The following is a 15,400-nucleotide window of genomic DNA, read 5'->3' as shown; positions in this document are numbered from 1 at the left end:
AGCTGGTCCTTCTCTAGCTCTCTGCTCGGGCAGCAACGGCAGTAACACAGTCAGAGCCCCAGGGAACACAGGTGTGTACCTCAGACCAGGGGGCTGCTCCCTGCCTGCTCTGCTCAGCCCACGGGCACACTAAAGAACTAGCTACCCGACCCTGGTCCCACATAGCAGCCTGGAACTGCCTTGCCCAATAGAGCTCTGAGTTGCTTAAGAGGGAAACTTCTGTAACATTCCATTCTAGCAATACCCAAGGCAGTGCCCCAACTTCCTCTGAACCTGCTTAGCAGTCTCAACTCATCTGAATCCCAGAGTGTTTACTGTGGCCCTTCCAACACAGGAGCCACCTGCTCCTGACCTCACACCGGCACCAGCTCCCTGATTCACTCTGTACAACCTCTCACCAGTCTTGGTTCACCTGCCAACACAGTGACTGCTGGCCAGCTCTGGTGCAGGCAACCACCAAATTTCTCTACCACATACCTGCAACCACACCTTCTTCAATGAGATCGAAAGCCACACTCTATGTTTGTCCCTTCCTGGGTACTCTCCCTCAGCCCCAGGGTATCTTTAGAGTTTTCTTTATACAGGAACTTTAGAGTTTCTCTTCTTCCACAGCTTAGTAATTCCTTATGTTAGATTAACTATTTAAGTTACTGTGTGGTTTCTGTCTCCTGAATGGATCTAGACTAACCTATCTTTCATTGATTATGCAAATTTTTCTCTTCAAATCTTTGCCATTTTAGAAGTAGCTCTAATTCTACTTCCTATTTGAAGACTTCCCTGAACATCTCAAATAAAGGAAAATTCCTCTTCCTCTAAGCTCATAGCACCTGTCATTATCATAAGTCAACAGTGGCAAAGGAAGCCGGGTAAACTTCACCTAGTCATTGTACACTTGTTATTCATGTCTTTCAAAGCGTAACAGTCAACAATCAACTGCAAGCACCACCCACCTGACACCTACCTTAAGGCAAGCACAATGGTAGCCAGAATGTAGTGACACCAGAGATTCCACATTGAGAATGGCCTTTGGAAAGATTTTACTTTTTTTACATTCTGGCAGAATGGGGCAATATCCATAAGACATACACTTTGACTCAATAATTTTGGGTGAAACAAGTCGAAAAAGGAAATCTAAAATATTTTTTCAAAGAACAAATGCATGGAATGCTATTTACAACATTGAAGAGCTGAAAAAACTTCAATGGTCATTATTGGGAGAATGGTTATATAAATTATGATAATTCATTATGCAGACACTAAACATGCTATATATGACTCAACATTAAGGGGTATGATTAGATAAATTATAGTTCAATCTTTTGATCACTGTTATGTTCAATCAAAACTGCTCAGCTCTGCTAAATGGTGATAATTTCTCCATCTGCTTTCTTTTTTTCTTTTTTTTAAAGATTTTTATTTATTTATTTGACAGAGATCACAAGTAGGCAGAGAGGGAGGCAGAGAGAGAGAGGAGGAAACAGGCTCCCCGATGAGCAGAGAGCCCAATGCAGGGCTCGATCCCAGGACCCTGGAATCATGACCTGAGCCGAAGGCAGAGGCTTTAACCCACTGAGCCACCCAGGTGCCCTCTCCATCTGCTTTCTAATATTTCTAACACCTCACTTCTCTAGTCAGATATTATGTTGCCTCATTCACTTTCTTCAGTTATGCCCTTATTACCATCTTTTTATTGCATTTAGGAATGAAGAAGAAATAAACATATTCCAACCTCCATATGTGACCAAAAGTCTAAAACCCTCTTAAATAAAACTACTTAGAAAATAAAAAATTTCTCACTCAAAAAATGGGAACTCCTTTTTATTTAAAATAAATAAAAGTATCACCTCACATTTTCTTAAGGACTTTTAGTTTACTAATAAATGTCACTGTAGTCCAATCTCTTGAACTGTCACAAAATACATTTATAAAGGTCTTCTGACATTTATAAAATGTTGGAAACAATATTAGATTTAGCTGTTCTATACTGCCTTCTAGTAAAACACCATCAGAGAAGACAGTGGCTAAACTGAATACTTGCACCAGAAGAGAATCTCAAGTTATGAACTATATTCAACTCATAAACCCTTAATGTTAAGCAAATAATGTCTCTGGAGTTTGACAAGCCACAAAATTAATGAGAATTCAAACAGATATGAAACTCAAATGCAGTCTATAGAGTTTGGAAAACAAACAAAAAGTGACTAAACCTCTAAAACACCTCAGATAAAATACAACTGGGAAACACAGAGTAAACCTGTATATTATAAAACAACTTTTTATTTTACTTCACTCTTATGTTTCTGAATCAATCCTACACTGCCCAAAAAAGCAAAACAAAAAAAGGGCAAAGGAAACCTTAGAGTATGAGAATTCAAATTCTTCCTTACCCAATAATCCAAGGTAATTCAGTCTGCAAACAAGTTTCTGATGAAGAAGAGACAATGTGTTCTAATACCTAATATACTAGAGGCTGATGGCTCCACCTACAGTCCTGGCCTACAAGCAATCTCCAATGAAAACAGTGTTGATACACATCGAGATGTAGGCGGGATAAAAACCAAGTGTGGCTACAATGTATACAGCTAAAGCATGCCTCACTTAAAATAGGTATTCATCTGTTTATACTGATGAGTATAATTTTATTTAGTAAAAATTTTTTTCTGATTAAATCTCACACAAACCAAGACAATATAAAAAACAGAAAAGCATTTGATGAGTATGAATTTTAGAGGTTCAAATTTATAATATTTATTTATTATAAAGTCAGCCAGTGAAAACAATGAGGCTATACTAATGACCACAAATACCTGAAATTGGAGTTATAAGTCTCATTTAGCTTCGGCACCCAAATCCAAATAATGTGTGCATTTCATTTTGGCTACTCAATTAAGAATTCCACTTTAAAATAAAAATTTAAAATAAATAAATAAATAGAATAGAATAGAATAATAAAGTAAAATAAAATAAAAATGATGGCGGGCGCCTGGGTGGCTCCGTGGGTTAAGCCGCTGCCTTCAGCTCAGGTCATGATCTCAGGGTCCTGGGATCGAGTCCCGCATTGGGCTCTCTGCTCAGCAGGGAGCCTGCTTCCATCTCTCTCTCTCTCTCTCTCTCTCTCTCTCTGCCTGCCTCTCCATCTACTTGTGATCTCTCTCTATCAAATAAATAAATAAAATCTTTAAAAAAAAAATGATGGCCCTTGAAAAAAGAAAAAAAAGAATTCCGCTTTAACTACTGGGTATTTACCCCAAAGATACAGATGTAGTGAAAAGAAGGGTCATTTGTACCCCAATGTTTATAGTAGCAATGGCCACTGTCGCCAAACTGTGGAAAGAACCAAGATGCCCTTCAACGGATGAATGGATAAGGAAGATGTGGTTCATATACACTATGGAGTATTATGCCTCCATCAGAAAGGATGAATACCCAACTTTTGTAGCAAAATGGACGGGACTGGAAGAGATTATGCTGAGTGAAATAAGTCAAGCAGAGAGAGTCAGTTATCATATGGTTTCACTTATTTGTGGAGCATAACAAATAGCAATGGAGGACAAGGGGAGATGGAGAGGAGAAGGGAGTTGAGGGAAATTGGAAGGGGAGGTGAACCATGAGAGACTATGGACTCTGAAAAACAATCTGAGGGTTCTGAAGGGGCGGGGGGGTGGGAGGTTGGGGTACCAGGTGGTGGGTATTAAGGAGGGCACGGATTGCATGGAGCACTGGGAGTGGCGCAAAAACAATTTTATGCTGAAAAGAAATTTTAAAAAAAAGAAAAAAAAGAATTCCACTTTATTCATCCACGTAATAAAGGCTGTTTGTTTGTTTGTTTTTAAATATAAAATCACACTTTAGCTGGTAGCCAAGACTCATTAAGCCATTCAAAGGTTAATGAATATATATCTATTAAGTGAAACACACATATGCACATGCACACATATGTATGGGTCTCAACACCTAAATGATCTTTTTAAATGAACATATAACGTATTATTTGTTTCAGTACAGGTCTGTGATTCTTCAGTCTTACACAATTCACAGCACTCACCGTAGCACATACCCTCCCCAGAGTCCATCACCCAGCCACCCCATCTGTCCCATCCCCCTCCCCTCTAACACCCCTCAGTTGGTTTCCTGAGATTAAGAGTCTCATGGTTTGTCTCCCTCTCTGGTTTTCTCGTTTCATTTTTCCCTCCCTTCCCCTATGATCCTGTCTTGTTTTTCAAATTCCTCTTATCAGTGAGATCAAAGACAATTGTCTAAGAAAGTTGTTTTTTTTAATTTGTGTAATACAAATCAAAACCACAATGAGATACCATCTCACACCCATCAGAATGGCTAAAATTAACAAGTCAGAAAACAACCATTGTTGGCGAGGATGTGGAGAAAGGGGAACTCTCATACTGTTGGTGGGAATGCAAGCAGGTGCAGCCACTTTGGAAAACAGTATGAAGGTTCTTCAAGAAGTTAAAATGTGACCCTAAGACCCAACAACTACATTACTAGGTATTTACCCTAAAGATAATTTAATTTAACCCAAAGATACAAATGTAGTGATCCAAAGGAGCACCTGCACCCCAATGTTTACAGCAGCAATGTCCAGAACAGCCAAACTACAGAAAAAGCCCAGATGTCCATCAACAGAGGAATGAAAAAAGAAATGTGGTGTGGGTATACATATGAATATATACATACAACGGAATACTACCCAGCCATCAGAAAGGATGAAATCTTACCATTTACATCAACGTGGATGAGTGGAGGGTATTATGCTGAGTAAAATAAGTGAATCAGACAATTATCATACGGTTTCATTCATAGCTGGAATATAAGAAACAGTGCAGAGGATCATAAGGGAAGGGAGGGAACACTGAATGGGAAGAAATCAGAGAGGGAGACAAACCATGAGAGACTCTTAACTGTAGGAAATAAACTGAGGGCTGCTGGAGGGGGGTAGGTGGAGGGAGGGGGTAACTGGGGACAGGCATTAAGGAGGGCATGTGATGTGATGCACACCGGGTCTTCTGTGTTACTGAGGAGTTACTGAACTCTACACCTGAAACTAATGATGTACTATACGTTGGCTAATTGAATTTAAATAAAAAAATAAAATGGGGAAGGATGTAGTTCTTTTAAAAAGATAGTGAAAGACAGGAAAAAAAGATGACTACACTCAAGTTTGAAAATATCAAAATAACCTAAGCAGGAAATGAGGGTGGCAATAAAGGAGTGAATGTGAGACTCAAGTCTCAGTAATGAGTCTGTATGAGAAGCCAGGGAAGGGATGTGACAAAGATGACTCGGATTCTGATGCTAAATATGAGAAGAATGGAAGCACAACTCACATAAAGAGGAACTACCAGGGAAGGGAAGTTAGTTGCAGGAAAGGAAGTTGATTCAGTTACAAACATAGTAAGTTTCAAGAAAATAAGGGACAAGACCAGAAAACAGAGGGAGCCATAGAACTAAAGCTCCAGAATGTCACAGTAGAGAAAAGATTTGCCCAGCTCCTTCCTAAAGAGCTCCCTTACTATGGCTTCACTGACGCCTCCCCATTCTAAATGAGAACACTTTCCTCCCTAACTCCCTGAACCCAAAGATTCTGCCTTGGGTCCTCTTCTTCCTTTGAGTACTAACTGTAAGTAAGGGCCTATTTAGCCAGAGCAGCTCCATCCTGCCCCTGCCCCTGCCCACTCCCCACCCCCCTTCAGGGAACTTACTTAAAAACAAGTCTGGGAAACCAGTCCCAGGTAACAAAGCCCAAATACAAGGGTGGGTCAGACCAGGTGGAGGTATTCAATCAGTGGGGATGCATAGTGTCTCCTAGCTACCAAGGAGTATAAGGCCCCGCCCTTTGGGTACCTTTTGGGCGCCCATTCTGACCAAGGTGATAGGCCAGTTCAGATATCTACTATAGGGTAAATTGTAATTCACTTAGTCACTTATGTGTGACCTAGCAGGACTGTGCAGCTTTCTCTGTGTTACAATCTCATTGGCTACCTGTGCATGGCCAGGCCCAACCACATGGCCTTTACCCTTAAAAGCTAGTCTGTAAGGCAGAGGGTTGTTGCCTCTTTGCAAGAGACAGCCCTGGCCGGTCAGTTTGATTCTTGATGCTTGGAGCGAAATAAAGCTTTGCTTGACCTTTACTTTGTATCAGTCTCGCTCCTTTGACCATGGACCCAACACTGACTACTAAGCGTTTTTATCTGGGTGCCTCACAGATGCATCAAACTTTTATAAGTGCCAAAAATAAAAATCATCTTGTTTTAATAATCAACTCTACAGACCCTATATCCTGACTTCTCTGTCACCACACAGAGTACATTATTCACCCAGTCACATAACTCAAAAGATTCTTTGACAGACAGCTCCTGCTAGAATGCGGGGGTTGGGGGGCAGTGTGGGGAGGGATATCCCTAAGCAAGAAAAAAAGAAGCCAGCAAAAGAATGAAAAGGAACAATTTGAAATACATGAACTAAGAAGATATGTAAAGTCCTGTAAGCCACGGGGGGATGCTTCATGTAAGTTAGGGGCTGGTAATGAATTTTTAAAAATATGTAAGTGTCAAAGAGCAAGAAAGATAAGGAAATAGCAAGAACTCACATTTTAAGAGAACTTTCTGTAAACCAGGCATTGTGCTGAACACTTTATAAATGTTGTACCACTTAATCCTGACAACAATCTTAAGAGATGCATACTATTGTTTCCTCCCTCTACCCCAACAAAACAAATGAGAAGAAAACTGACTGAAAGATACTATGGAAATTATGTAACAACTAGTAAACTGGATGGTGGTAGAGCCTGAATTTGAACCCAAATGACTCCAGAGGTCATGTTCTTTGAGAAATTTTACATAAATCTCTATCTATCTATTTATATACAATTTTGTTTGAATGGATAAATGAGATATAATATATGCTGGGATTTTTATAATTAGTCGATTATTTTTTAATCTTTTACATGCCTCATCTCTACTTCTTTTCACTTCCATGCATATCACTTGGAAACTCATGTCATTAACTCACGTTCTTCTATAATTACAAATATACATAAGCATCTATATACATTTTGATAAATATGAGTTGTCAGTGTTTGATAAATAGGAGCATATTATATACACTTCAATGCATTTTGCTCTCATACTTAATAACACATGAAAACCCTGCCAAGTCAAATAGTATAACTCTAATTCATTATTTTTAATGGTTGTATAATATGGATACACTCTAATTCATGTGACCATTTCCCCACTGACAGGTTCTCAATTAGTTCCCAATGTACTGGGACAATGTCACAGTAAGCTAGGGGCTGGTAATGAATTTTACTCTTAAATCTCCCTGTTTTTACATATATCCATATATACCAGTTCTTTTGTTTCTAATGGCCAGATTCCCAAGTGTGGAATTACTTGGTAGAATTTTAATTGGTATTGCCACATTGCTTTCCAAAAAGACTGTAAGAATCACATTTCCTCTAGCAATCTAGGAAGGCATCTTTTCCCTCTGTAATCCTAGCATTAGTAAGTGGTACCACTATTTTTAAGTCTTCGGAGAATAAAATAACTCACTCTTCAGTTTGCATTTCCTTGGCAGCTAGTGCATTTAAACATCTTTTTATGTTTGCTGGGCTTTTGAACTTTTTCTTTTGTGAACTGTCTATTTATATTCTATGCCCATGTTTCAAATGGGTTATTTATCTTTTTCTTATTGGCTTGTAAGAGCAGTTTGTATACCACTGACCCTCAACCCTTTTCTTGGCTCCTGTATTTTACATACAATGTCCTAGATGTTTATTTTCATTTTTATTATTCTAGTGTTCACACTTAAGCTTTTAATCCACCTACATAAGTATCTATTGTTTTCTTTCAGAAAGAGAGCTACATGTACTAATACCATTTAATAAGGAAACCATCTTTTCTTCCCCATTGAATTAAAATACATTATTTTTCATCTAATAAATTTTCATACTTATGGGAGCTTCTTGACTACAGAAATAAAAGCACCTTATAGTCAAACTTCAGAAAACCAAAACAAGGAAAAAAATCTTAAAAGCAGATAGAGAAATGACACAGTATCTACAGGGGAACAATAATTTGAATGTCAGATTTCTCATTAGAAATCAGGAAGGCCAGGAAAATGTGGCACAACATTTTTTCAAGTACTTAAGAAAAATAACTGTCAACTCAAATTCCATATCAGTAAAAATGACCCCTCAGAAATGAAGAGGAAATAAAGATAATCCCAAAGGGAGAAAAACTAAAGGAATCAGTCCCTAACAAACCTATTCTTAGGAATTCTCCAAACAGAAAGAAATAAGTGAATAAAGTTTAACTTCAAAAATGGAAGAACAATGGAATGATTAAAAGCAGTGGTTAATATAAGGGACTATCCTTATGAATTTCTTAAATTATATTTGATGAATGAAGTAAAAGTTATAGCATCATTTGATGTAGTGTTCAATGTATATAGAGGAAATATGACAATTACATATAAAAAGTAGAGAGGGTAAAAGGATCTAAATGTAAGATTTCTCAATTTCACTTGAGGTGGTAAAATATCAATGCTAGTAGGCCATGTGACATTATTTACATATACTGCTATATCAAGGGCAATCACTAAAAAAACAGTATACTAAGCAATAAACTCAAAAGCACTATAAATAAGTCAAATGGAATATTTTTTAGAGGCAAAGAGAAAGAGAGAGCACGAGTGTAAGTGGGGCAGGGAGGGGCAGAGGGAGAGGGGGAGAGAGGATCCCAAACAAGCTCCAGGATCATCATGCAGCCCAACAGAGGAATGGGCAGTGGGGGGTGCCGATCTCACAACCCAGCAATCATGACCTAAGTTGAAATCAAGAGTCAGACATTTAACTGAATGAGTCACCCAGGTGCCCCCAAATGGAATTCTAAAATATATTCAAGTAGGCTACAAGAAGGCAAGAAAAGAGAAACAGAAAGGAAATAAGAGGAAAAAACCAGAAAACAAAAAATAAAATGGCTGAATTAAGCCCTAACAGTAATCTATAATTGCTTTAAATATAAATGGTCTAATTATACAAGTTGAAAGGCAGAGATTGGTATTAAGGATTTAAAAAGAAATATAACCAAGTTACATATTGTCTATAGGAAACTCATTTCAAACATGATGGGGTAGCCTGAAGATAAAAGAATGAAAAAAGATATATTGTGCTAACATTATTTCTTTAAAGCAACACTGGCTATCTTACTGTCAGAAAAAGTGGACTTTACAGCAAAGAAAATAAGTGGATAAGGAGAGACAGGTCATAATGATAAAAGGATCACTCCACCAAAAGACAACTTGTATATGCAACGAACAATAGATATTCAAAATACATAAAGCAAAGACTAATATAACTGAAAAGAAAAAGAGAAAAATGCATAGTTATAGCTGGGAATCTCTCAGCAATGAAAAGAACTACTAGATAGACAATCAACAATGTGTGGAAGAATGGAACAACAGTATCAACCAACAGGATGTTATTGACATGTAACTGGCATCCAACAACAGCAGAACAGGCCTTCTTTCCAAGTGCCCATGGAACACTCACCAAGATACCCCATATTCTGGGTTATACAACATATGTAAATGTAAAATAATTAAAATCATATAGCTTATGTCTTTAAGATAAAAGAAAGACAAGACATATCTCCAAATACTCAGAAACTAAAGAACATACTTCTACATAATCTACAGGTCAAAGAGGAAGTTTCAAAGGAAATTTTAAGAATAAATAAAACTCAGTGAAAATGAAAATACAACATATAAAAACACGTGAGTCGCAACAAAAATCATGTTGAGAGTGAAATCTATAGCACTATATGCTAACATCAGAAATGAGAAAGGTCTCAATGAATAATGAAGAAACTAGAGAAAAAAGTAAAATAAGCCTAAAGCAAGCAGAGAAGAAAGTGAAAAATATCAGAGCAAAAATCATAAAATTGGAAGTAGAGAAAAATGAATTAAAGACCAATAAAAAAATATAACTTCACTGAGAAAGACAGAGAGAAGGCACAAATTACTAATATCAGACATGAAATACAGGTTTACCACTAAAGACTCTAAAGAATACTAGTATGCTGATTAAGACAAAACCAAAGACAGCACACAGAAAACTATATACCAGTATCTCTCATATCTATATATTAACAAAATATTAGCAAAAAGAATCCAGCAATGTATAAAAAGTATTATATACCATGATCAAGTGGGACCTATTCCAGGTATGATTAACATTCAAAAATTAATCAATATAATCCACCATATCAAAATGCTAAAGAAGAAAAAGCATATGATCATATAAATTAACTAAATACATACCATATGACCCAGCAATTACATTCTTGGGCATTTATCCCAGAGAAATAAAAACATATTCACACAAAAACTTTAAAGGTTCATAGCAGTTGTAATTGTAATAGCCTGGAACTGGACACAACCCAAATGTCCTTCAACAAGTGAAACGGTTAAAAATGGTACGATCATACCACAGAATACTACTCAGCAACAAAAAGAAACAAATTATTGACACACTAAACAACTTGAACGGATCCCAAAGGAATTATGCAATGTAAGGAAATTTCAAAAAAATTTATATACTATATGATTAGGTTTACACTACATACACTCTTGAAATAGGCAAAATTGTAGAGTTGGAGAACAGACTAGTATTGCCAGCAGTTAGGGATTGGGGTGGGATGAGATGGTTGGTTATATGGAGCTATATACGTGTATACACACACAAATGAGTGCTTGTGAAGTGGGGGAAATCTCAGTAAATTCTGTGGATATATTAATGCCAACTTTCTGAGTTTAAAATTGTACTATAGTTATACAAGATGCTACCATTGGGGAAAGTTATTTGAATAGCAAATGGGGATCTCCTTGTACATTTTTTTTGCAACTTCCTGTTAATATATAATTATTTCAAAATAAGAAAATTAAAACTACACATGTATTTATTTAATTGCAATTGCTCTAAGGGGAATTAAAGAGAAAAACTTGGGGGAATCTTACCACACAACCCATGTAAGCTTCAAAATATACTGCTGAGAATCAACACATAATACAGATGCATGAACAGAATCATTTTTAGTCTGCTATAACTATTAGATTTGTATCTATTCCATCTTTCTCCAAATAACATATTTGGAGAAGTAATCGTTTTCTATGTTGACTTGATGATCATCTCACCAATAGCAACAAAACCACTTTTTTTTTTTTTTGGTAGTTTCTTTTCATTTGTGAAGTACATTCTCATCCTTCTCAATTGACCTTAACAATGCCTGCAAAACAGGCAGGACAACGGCTGTAATATTATTTGTCCAAGATTATAGGGCTTTTAAATGGCAAAATCAATTCTATAGCCTTCTGACTCCTATTCCAGTATTTTCCAGTCACATATCACTCTGAAATTGCAGAATCCAAAGAAAAAAATAGCATAATATCGTAAGGGAAAGTCAGAGAAGGAAGAGGCATGATGCACATTATACCAAAATTTGAGCAACAGTTTCTTGCTCTTGCTTGATAAGTGGCCATGAGGCCAGCAATTTTATAATTTTTTTTAAATTTTATATTTCATTAGATTTTGCTATTTTAATGACTGCATACTAACCTCCAGTGAGATTCTTCTCAACCTGTGTAACTGGATAAACTTCTATGATGAATATAAAGTCCATCACCCTCACTGAGGAAATATCAAAACTGAAGCATGTATGACACTCATGATAAACTTGCAGAATTATCTTTTCCCTTTTCTTGAAAAAGGCAAAAATTTTTTTTTTCATAACTCTTTTGGGAATTTTAAGCCATCAACTATGACTTCAAACTGTATTGTAATCACACACAAAATAATTTTTTTAATGTCTCAGAAAGCAGCTGTCAGCTTCTGGACATCAGTGAAAAACAAGAATTCTACAAATTTGTACGAACTGTTCTATTTATATATTAAATATACTCATTAAAAGTAATATGCTAATTTTCCTTTGAAGTACACTTAAAGTCGATTTCAGAATTAACAATATTCTAAATATTATGTTCTAAACATAATAGTACTATAAACGAGAAAATGCTGAAAAGGATGGGCTTTTTAGGAAAGAAAAAGAAAAGCACCTATTACAAAGGTCTAAGTTATTAAAATAAACGCCAACTTTAGAGGCGCACCTACAGTGTTGCTTTGATTGCCCCCCCCCCCATATATGTACCTATGCTGGGAAGAGGGCCATAGGTCTTTAAGCCTTCTTTACCTTTAGGTGGAAAAATGGAGGGGAAAAAAGTCCAAAAGAGACATTCTTATTTATAGTTTTAGAAAGAAGTTTAAAAACAAACTTTCATGAAAAAAGATTCCAGAGATTTTCCTAACTTTTCTGGGCTTCTTTTTTCTTTTTGTTACACCTGTCACTTTCTCCACAGGGATCTGTTCTTAGAATGAAAGTGGCTAAGAACTACCGGTCCAATGTTAGACAATGAACTGTTCCAGGGTCGGCAGACTAGACACAAGGCAGGTGTCCCGTTACTACTCCTGAGGGAAAAAATGAATTTGTGAATCAAAGAATACATGTCTCATCCTACCTTGTGTGGAAAAATTAAAAAACTCAAGAGTGAAAGTTTATACAATTAAGGTCCCAGGGTGAAGGGTGATTGTAAAGCATTGTGAGTACCTCTAGATCTGTGCAAAGATCTAGAGAGTTGTGGGTATGGGTGTGTCATTCCGAAACAGTCGGGATTTCACAAGTGCTTATTGCGTGTAAAACACTGTTTCAGTGCTATATGAATTACCTCAGTGAATAAAACAATATTAACAAATGGATATTGATGTATCCCATTTTATAGAGGTGAGAAAAACTGAGGCACAGATGCCTTCTGTAAAATACAATGCAGGGCAAGTGGCAGAGGCAACTGGAAGCCTGTGATTTCCCCAACATGCTGCACTCTAAATTCAGGGGAACAAGCTCGGTTCTGACCTTGGTGCCACAGAAAAATACTTTAAAAAATATATTTTAGAGAGGGCGGAGAACCCGTTTGCAGAGGGAGGGGCAGAGGGAGCAAGAGAATCTCAAGCGGATTCCGCGCTGAGCTCAGAGCTGCACTCCCCGCTGGATCCTACCACCCTGAGATCATGACCTGAGCTGAAATCAAGAGTGGGTGCTCAACCGACTGAGCGACCAAGGCGCTCCAACGCCGCAGAAAGATACTAGAGCATCCAAGGCGGAACAGCAACCATGGGGTCAGAGGCGGCGTGTCAAGTCCAGAGACTGGCCCACGAGTCAATTCTCAAGGGTACCTGGTGTAACGAATTTGGGAGAGGCGTGGGGGAGGAGGCTGATCCTACGAAAATCCCGAGATTCAACCAAAAGAGTCTTTCATGACCCCGCGGATGGGCAAGTGGGGAAACCGATGCACGGAGCGAAGACAGTGACTTGTCCAGGGCTGGTCGGAGGCTAAGCTGGTACCAGAACTCTGTTCTTTGGAGCCCCCGGCCAGACTCTGGCCCCTCCTCGTCACTCCTGCTGGCCAGCTGCCCCGTATCCCAGCCCCTACCTCTCCGAAGGGCTGCTGTGAGACGCCCGGCCGGCAGGCTGCACTTAGCCGTATCAATGGCCCGTACGGCGCCCAGAGGAGCGACTGCTGGGACAGCACCGAAGTGGTGGTGAACCCCGAGCGGTCGCAGCACGGCGGTTCACGCCCCTGCGGACCGTCCGGCCCAGGGCAGCACCGACTCTGCGAGGAGCCACACACAGCAAGGGCTCTGGCTCCCACGCGCCCGCTTCCTGTCAGCCCTCGCGCTAAGTCGTACCCCCGCACTGCGGGCCGTGCCTCACCTGTGCACCAGGGAAGCCGCGGGCTCTCCCGCAACGCTCCTGCTCTGACGTCACCGGGAGCGGAAATCCCGCCTACCCTGACGTCACAGCGCCGCGCCGCGCCGCGCTGCGCAGAGGGGAGGCGGTCGGTTTAGACGCGCGACGGGTTCAGGGTGGGGAGGTCCTTGAGCTTAACGTGGGGCGCGTGTTCCAGGCTCAGCGAGACCGTCGAAAGGGTGTGGCTGTGCTGAGACTTTCTCTTCCCTTTCATCCGAATGTCTTCTCCCTTTTACTTCAGTCTCTCCGATACACTGCTGCCCTTACGCCTTTCTCCAAGCTCGGTCTTTCCCCTCCGTTAACGGCTGTATCGCTCCCTGCCCCTTACCCACAGACGCCGGACAGTGCATCCTCACGGACCTTCACTAGCAGCAACCCGGCCAGCCGCTGCTACTCCGCGTTTTAGCAAAAGGTGGAAAATGGCGATGCCAGAGGTATTTCGAACTTAACGCACCCAACCTCCGTGAAGACAAAGGTCATACGGGGCGTGTGAACTGTGGGCATTCTCGGCACCTGCCACGTAGTAGGTGGTCGCTGTTTTTCTGTCCAGAAGTGCAGTCGTGAATGTGACGTCGTTTTGGAGTGAGGCGTAGAAGCAGAGGAGTAGAAGCTTAGCCACAGATAAGAAAGAAGCCTTGATCCTTTTGTATTCCAAACCTTAGTGATAAGCACCACCCTCCTACCAGTCCTGGGCATGGACTGGTACCTCTTCTTCATGACCTTTCCATTTTTCAGTTCAGTTTTACTTCCATAATACAATAGTTAACACGATGAGTTTAGAAAAAGCCTCTCACTGCCTAAGAGGGTGGTTTTTTGTTTTGTTTTTTTTTTTTTGTGAATTAACTCATTTTTAATCCTCATAGCAGCCCAATGAGGTCAGTATTAACATGTGACCACAGAGTCTGGAAAAACAAATACACAAAATAAATGAATGATTACATTACAATGGCATTACGCATTCAAGGTATTCTCTCTCATTAGTAATGTACGACTCAATGTGTGCATTTCAATCCACATGTTTCACTAATGCAGCCTTTCAATCCATGCTGGTGCCTTTGTGGTGCACTGCTCAAGTGATTTATGTCTCTGATTTCCTTCAATAAGCCTATGCCAGAAAACATAAGCAAGGGAGTTCAATCATTTTTTTTTAAACTATCTTTCTAGACTGATGACCACTCTATTATTGCCGTTTTTATTTGAAGGATAAAATAAGGCACAGAGAAATTAACTTACCCAAAGTCACTTGGCAAAGCTGGATTCTACAACTCTGTATTGTACATCATGCTTGGATGAATTCCCACCACTTCTGCTATTGTTGAAGCTCTTCCTCTTCTACTCCTGGGTTACTTGCAGCAGCCTCATTGTTTTCCACATCTTCTCTCCTTGCTGTTTCTGGAATGCCCAATCTCTCTTCCATACAGCGTTCATATTTTTGTGCACACTGTTCTCTTTATTGGGGTTCCTTTCCTTATCCCTCCATTTACCCTGACTAACTCTAACACACGATGCAAGATTCATTTTGGCAT

General features: G+C 39.2%; 1 protein-coding gene across 2 annotated transcripts in view; it reads right to left on the bottom strand.

The window, feature by feature from the left end:
• The window catches only part of LDAH (lipid droplet associated hydrolase), a 107,768-nt gene extending 93,815 nt beyond the window's left edge, over positions 1-13,953 (bottom strand). Inside the window, exon 1 of one of the 2 annotated variants that reach the window (XM_004745880.3) lies at positions 13,839-13,953. The gene's annotated coding sequence lies outside the window, so the exon portion shown is untranslated. The other variant, XM_004745881.3, reaches the window with a different exon arrangement.
• Between the last annotated feature and the right edge of the window lie 1,447 nt (positions 13,954-15,400).

This window comes from Mustela putorius, unplaced genomic scaffold (assembly GCF_011764305.1).
Source record: "Mustela putorius furo isolate JIRA1106 unplaced genomic scaffold, ASM1176430v1.1 tig00537284_pilon_pilon_pilon, whole genome shotgun sequence".
Classification (NCBI taxonomy): Eukaryota; Metazoa; Chordata; class Mammalia; order Carnivora; family Mustelidae; genus Mustela; species Mustela putorius.
Note: the sequence above shows the minus strand (reverse complement) of the source record. Positions and strands in the feature narration are given on the sequence as shown.